Genomic DNA, 7,492 nt, shown 5'->3' on the forward strand with positions numbered 1-7,492 from the left:
TTGCCAGGAAAACACTTGGAAAGCATAGTAAGTAAACAATTATGAATTTCAAAATATTCATCAAATTAACAACATGTCGTTTATATTATGGCAATGTTCACATTCCCTTAGCAATTGTGTCCTTGTCAAAATACAAATGCACACCTTTCTTCCCTGTCCATCATCCTCTCCACTAGCATTCTTTACACCGTGTTTGAGTCTTCTTTCCAAAACCTTATACTACTTATACAAAGTACATAATTTTATTGATTCAAAATATTATTTTGATATCCTTTTTGACATGATTATTTTGATTACTTTTTATAGGTTTGTGAGTTAAATCTTCAAGAGTTGCAATTTAACTGTTTAATTGTTTTCTTCTTTTAAGAAATAATTTATTAGTCTAGTAGTAATCTTCCCTTCACCGGACCTGCTCTAGCATTATCAGTAGTTAGAATAGTTAATCTAAATATGTCGTTACAAAACAACAAACCAATGTAATCATTAATCACAATATGTTCCATTTAACTCTCTTCATCTATGTGACACAAGTTATTCTCCATCCTCAAGTATTAAGAATACAAGGTGTAATATTTTTCCATATTCATCCGCACATCGGTTTCTCTGAAGCCACCATGTCATCATCACATTCTCATGTGACTGACTTTTACTACCCTCATACAATTATGCCATGGTTCCTACCGTCTCACACACCATCTTCACCGACACGCCCCCACCCCGCCTCTTGTCTCATTCGGTTATGCCATTGGTTACTTGCTTACTCTGCTGCGTTTCCAATCCGCTAAATTTCTACCATGGCTCTCATCTCTTCCAAACCCTCTTTTCGTCCCCGCTCCTTGACTCATGTTGCTATGACATAGTTGTGTCTTCGCTAGTTTCACTCCTTTCTTTCTACCTTCCCCATCACATCACCATCATATGAACACTTTGTCCTACTCCACCTATTAGCTATGCCTACGCTTACCCCACTATTGATGTCTAACAACTATCTTGAGTTTGGCACCCATCAATTTGACTGAGGAGGATATTCAACAACTATCTACCTATTAGGTTGCATTGCTAGAATATTTCCATTCCCTTTCCTTAGTACGCCACTCAGCTTTAGAAATCAAAGAATGAGGGAGGCGGATTGGGAGCTCGGGGGGTGCTATGCACCCTATATGAATTATAAAAATAAATGCTAGAAAATTCAAACAAAATGTATGTAAAATTGGGGTATCAAACTTAGTCCGACCATTCTACTCATGTGTGATGTTTAGTGGAGAAATGATATCCATGGTATTCTCAGCAAAATACAGAATTTTTTTGACTGTATAAAGAAAAAAGGTTAGAATGAATCGCAAGTTGGACTATATTTCCTGCACCAAGAATACTATGGATGTCATTTCTTCGTGAAACTTCGTACTTGAGTAGAATGAACAACTAGGTTTGATACACAAAATTTTTAGAATTCTTATATTTTTTCCTAGTATTTTTTTCAGTTTTACTATTCACATAGGGTGCATGGCACCCGAGAGCACCTAATGCATTTTTTGCAAGAATGATGCACTTCATGTACATCATTAAAAGGATCCAAAGGAGACGGTTTGTGTTGCTAGTACATTAGTTATGGTGGTAGATTGCTCATGGTCAATACAGTTTTTCATCATCGCCTACTTTTATTATGAGTTATTAACTTCTGTACAAATGCATAATAGAGAAAAATGATAAATATAGGAGCCACTATTTTTCGAGAGGTAAGGACCTGGAAAAGAAGAACCCCCATTGCATGTTTAGGATATCCTTTTAGACCCAAAGACAGAGGAGGGCTAGGCATTTTGAATCCCTCTATTCCGAATATTTGTCTATTAATGAGAATGTTGCCTAAATTTCTTAACCATGTGGACATACCTTGTGTTCATTTGGTTCGGGAGGCATATTATCAACAAGTTATTCTTCCTACGCCTTTGCACAATTGCTCCTTCTGGTGGAGGGATTGCCTCATACAAATAACATGTTAAATGCACTCTTTACAATGGGATATCTCTGCACTTTTGGTTAGATAATTGTAATGGATTGCCCCAAATGCAATGATGGCTTCATTTGCAGTCTTACTCCTAGAATCAACATATTTTCATCCATCTTTGTGAAACTTGGAGGATTTAGCAACACATTTTCGTTTACCTCTTTCTGAAGAGGTTTATGTACAATTTTAGGAAATGGAGGAACTCTAGTAGAATTTTGTTCTCTCTAGTAATAGAGGGTACACAAGTCCTAAAAATAGTTATCAGTTCCCTCTGACGTCCTTCCTGTCATGAGATGGATTTAGAAAACAAGTTGTCAACTCAAGCATAAATATTTTTTTCCGACTTTTGACTAATAGCATATTAAATACTAGAGCGCTTTTGCAGATATTTTTTGTCCTCTCTCCAAGACTCTATTGTTGTGATGTGTCATAAGCAAGCTTTGGAGACAAGAGATAATTTGTTCCAACAATGTCCATCTCTGCATTTATGGTGGAATTATATTTGTCCTAATTGGACCCTCGATCACTTGGATATTCAAGAGGACATTGCTCACCTCAAGTAACTCCCCAATGTGCCTTTTGCGTGGAAAATGACCGTATTGGCCTCCTAGGATAATTGGACTACAAGGAATAATATCGTCTTCATGGGCACTCTTCCGAATTTTGTACATGCATGAGAATATTCAAGGAGGAACATATATATAGAGAGCTAGGAGCATCTTCAGCCATGACTTGCAAATTCAGGCCCTCAAATGCTCGCGGACGCACCCGGTCAGTGACCGGGCGTGTCACCTATTTGTCTGTCCATGCAGCCACACTCCTTAATTTTTTTCTCATATGTCCGGTCACTTGCACATGGTTGACAGAGAAGAAGAGAGAGAAAAAATGAATAAAAAAATAAAAAAGTGGTGCAGGATGGGGTCGCGTCCTATGTAACGATCTGACGAGGCGCTCGGGCACGTCCGCGAGCCCTCATATCTTCGCCATATTGAAATATATATGAGGGTTCGGGGACAACCCGGACATATAAAAACGATATAAGGGATCTGGTTGTGTCATTTTTTCTTTCTCTCTTCTGTATGAGGGATTATTTGAGGAGGTCCGACTATACATTCTCTACCACCCCCGTAAAAAATAATACGCATAACTAACAAGAAAGACCAAGTGGTTTTGAAGTTCGGGTCAAGGCTTTCAAATGACTTAGTTTGGTTACTTGTTGTACTTAATTAGTCTGGTCGTTCTATAGCTTTTTATTACTTTTGCTTTGTATAGTTACCTTTCTTTTCTAGCATTTGTATGTATTTATAAAATTAATAAAAGTACACAACAGAGTCCCACCATTTCCCTCATCGTCAGTTCGTCACTGGAGGAGTGTGCCATGATGTTGTAGTTGCACATACTCGTGCGTGAGAGTTTAAATTCCCTTGTAAATCAGTCGAGAAACGAACGCATACACTAAACATAATGTAAACAATTACCTGCACGTGCAGATACACGTGATTTATTACAGAAATATGGCAAGGATTCTCACGATAACCAAAACACGTGATTTGTTACAAAGATATGCTCTTTGCATTGAAGGATTCTGATAATCAAGACACGTGATTGGTGAAAAGTTTTCCATAGACCCATTTGTTTTATTCAATACTAACGAAAAAAATATTGCATGTCACTCATAGTGAAAGAACTTAAACTTTGGACATGCTTCGCAGGTACTAGCAGCATACAATGGAGACGTTCCTATCGTCGCTTTGATCGAACCGGACGAGCATGACGTGATGTCGTAGTAAACCAGTCGACAAACGATGCTAGGAGTATTCCCTGACCACCACGTAAACAATTACGTGCACGCACAGAGTATATGACTTAATATTCCTCTAATGCATTTGCATGCTAGCTAAGAGTTGCAACGTCCGATGAAAGAACCAATTTCGGCCCAACATCCAGTCAAAATGTGCTGTTATACCAAGGACGATTTCACTAATTTCTTCTACTCCTAGTAAAATCTGTTTGAACTTTCTCCCTTCAGACTGGGCTTGCATGGCAGACAAGTCAAAACATGTGGACGCAGACATGCTGGCCCGTCAACCAGTTATTACACCGGTAGAGTGAAACCAATCGCATTCGCGCCATCGATTGCGCCGACGGTAGAAGAGAAGGCAGTACGCCGGCGACGTTGAGACGACGTACGAGAAGTACGTCGCGCCGGAACAAGCCCGGCCGTCGCCATTAAGGGTCACTGTACCGGCGACGGCGACACGATGCGGGAGTGCGACCAAGACAGACAAATTCTTTCGGCCAATTTCTCCATCTACACATACATACGCCACACACGGACGGAACGATCGTTTCGTTCCATCGTCATCGTTCGTTGGCAGTACGCTACGCACCACACCGATCTCATCTGATCTGATGTGATCTGATTCGCTTCCATCCATCCGTCCGGCAGCGACCGGCCACTCGACGTACGTGTGTGGTGTGGATGGCCGTGTCTGTCGATCCCAAAAATGTGCATGTGGTATTCATTGCGGTCGAGGGTTCTTGGTGCATCTTGCCATGCTTTAATTAAATTTGTGGCAAGTTTGTTGAAAACATCTGCGAAAGGCTCTCTCTAGTTGTGGAGAGAAGAAGAGTTTGTTTTCTTCTTGCAGTATATCTCTCTATATAGGAAATTGAACAAGCGCCTGATTAAGACAGAATGATGGCAATTAAGCAGCAGGATTAGTAGTGCAGCAAGCACCCACCATTTCCGTGTTGGAACTGACCTCTTGGCCAATGAAGGAACGAACCTGCTGGGTCGATGGCGACTGCTACACAAACATGGCCCCTGTGTGGCTCGGGCCGTGCACCGCACGGAGGGACGGCCAACTAGAGCAACTCACGATTCATTTCGTTGGTCCTCATATATTTGAGGCCGCGCACACAAAACAGATGGCCCAACGCGTGGTTTCATTGTCAAGACGCGCCACGCGTTCTTTCGGTGTCCGTCCTAACCATCTACGATCAATATTATTTATGACAGCCGTCCTCCTCGGGCCCACGTGTCAGCGACCGCAGTCGACTTTTTTTAATCCGCCTGTGCAGTGGATTCCACCTCATCTGCTTTCAGAACCCATCCGTCTCATCTTGCCACCTCGTCGACGACCAAACCCTAGCCGCGTGACATGGGCGGTTCCTTCCAAAACAAGGGCAAGGGGCCCTTCTACCCCCGCGCCATCTCCGTGTGGGCGTCTTCCCGTCGGCCTCGCCAGCACGTCAGCGTCTCAGTGCACCAAGCACGATGGCACTGGAAGCACTGCGTGCCGCTGCCTTACCCGGACGTCACCTTCCCGCACCACTGGCACCTAGATCCGGAGAAGATCCCGGTGCCGGCCGTGCCGCGGCCGGCACGGTTGCACGCGGAGGAGGTGAGCGGCCGTTGGTGTCTCCTCATGCCGGAGCAGCGGCTCAACCCTGCCTACATGGCCGACTCCATCCACTGGGAGCTCTGGTTCGCGGTCGAGCATGAGGAGCAGCGACGGCGTGGCGTGCGCGACGAGCAGCCAGGAGGCCCTCCGCCGCCCCCGCGTGTCATCAGTGAGGAGGACCGGGAGACTGAGGCCGCCTATCAGGCGGCGCTGGCAGCTGTTCTCCGCGAGAGCGAGGAGGAAGAGCGGTGCAAGGCCGACGAGGAGGAGGGGCGTACCAGCACCGAATCGCAGAGGCCATCGCACTGTTGGTTGCCGACGACTGCGTCGTGCCACCTCCGTCGAAGACCGAGTCCACGGAACCACGAGAGGTCTATCAGTGGACCGGCTGCGTCCGCGAGTGGGTCAGTGTGCCGCCCATCTGTCTGGGCGCGACATCGAAGCAGGAGCAAGCCTACCTCCTGCAGTGAAAGACAGCACGTCGAAGGTCGTCGGCTGATGGAACTGGAGAAGGAGGCGGAGGAGGAATGGCGGGAGATGGAGGAGGAGGAGCGCACCCGTGCTGCTGCGGTGTCACCGCCACCAGCACAGACCGCGCCGACGGGACAGACAACGGAGGCGCAGGCAGCTGCGCTCTAGCACACGGCGTTCCTATGAGCCGGTTCTGTGCCTACGCTGGTCGACCTCACCGGCCCCGACGATGATGCCGCCGCCGCCTAGGGCTGCCTCCTAATTTAGTTTTTTTTAATATTTAATTAATGTGATGGAACGCGTGTCATCTCGCGTATCTTCATGATCGACTTTTAATATTTAATTATATTTCTTGATTATTTTTAAAGATGCTTACACGCAGGTAAAATGAATTGGGTCAGCGTTGGACGAATGCCGTGGATCCAAACGTCAAAACGAATATTTGTATCCGCTGACACAAACGAAAAAAAGGACAAAATAATGGTTCTTTAGATTGCTCTAATGGGCCTTGGTCATTCCTGTTACGGTAGCCGTAAATAAACACGCATGGTTCGGATCCTCGGGGTCGTGCTCCACGGCCGCCCGAGACCCGTACCGAGTACCGACACTTTAATCACACACTGGCCGGCGTGTGACATGGATGCATGCATGGAGCTTTGGCTGATAGTGTGCCCAGTGTGTGTCAGGCAATTAAGCCATGTGCTTGCGCATCAGTCAGGCCAGCGATCAACTTTCTGTCAAGCTTTGCTACTCCACGGAGTACAGTATTACCATTATCATATTTCAGTTGATCCATCACACTCGGCAGATTCCAGGCCACCATCCCTCCCCTGCCACCTCGTCACGCGCCACTCGGTTCCTACTTGCACATAACAATTGCAGTATGCAAAACAACATCTAGACGAATACGCCAAAAACAAATTCAACGATGCGTAGCAGTTTATTTTATTCATGTCACTGTTGCCAAGGCTGCCTGCTTACTATTACCAATTCACTATTACAGGCTAGTGCAGCATGCTGGATCACACGGCACATGCTGCTCCAAGCCACACATGGGCAGGCATGCGTGCCCGTTGATGTCGAGGGGTGCCATGGGCCGGTCCACGGCTACATCCTACTCCATTTATACATTGAAGTACATACATGCATTCATCCTCCATCAATCGCTCACTCCGATCACCCACCAATACAGCATCTTCAATGGACCTTCTAGAGCAAACACAGGGCGACGTCTACCTCTAGCAGGATACAGTCCAACATTTGCATGATGAAAATGGTAACTGGTGGTGCCGGTACACGAGCCAAGCGAACTAAGGAGTAGCTCAGATGGTTAGGTTATCTGTGCTCGTATTTTCATAAATTTATTTTAAACTTTTCAACGATGTAAATGGTACTGCTAATGCACGAGCCTAACTATTTCCAATAATTATCACATGCCATTCACTCCCTTTCCATGTTATTGTTAACACTAGCCACCAAGACTGGCCCATTAGGCCTTATTCACTGGGCTAATCAAACGGCCAGGCCACTCTCATAGACTAATCGGTGAGCAGGATTAGCAATCGAGGCATATCAATGGCTCATATACGATACTACTCGCATGCACTAC

The sequence above is a fragment of the Hordeum vulgare genome, chromosome 3H, assembly GCF_904849725.1.
Source record: "Hordeum vulgare subsp. vulgare chromosome 3H, MorexV3_pseudomolecules_assembly, whole genome shotgun sequence".
NCBI lineage: Eukaryota > Viridiplantae > Streptophyta > Magnoliopsida > Poales > Poaceae > Hordeum > Hordeum vulgare.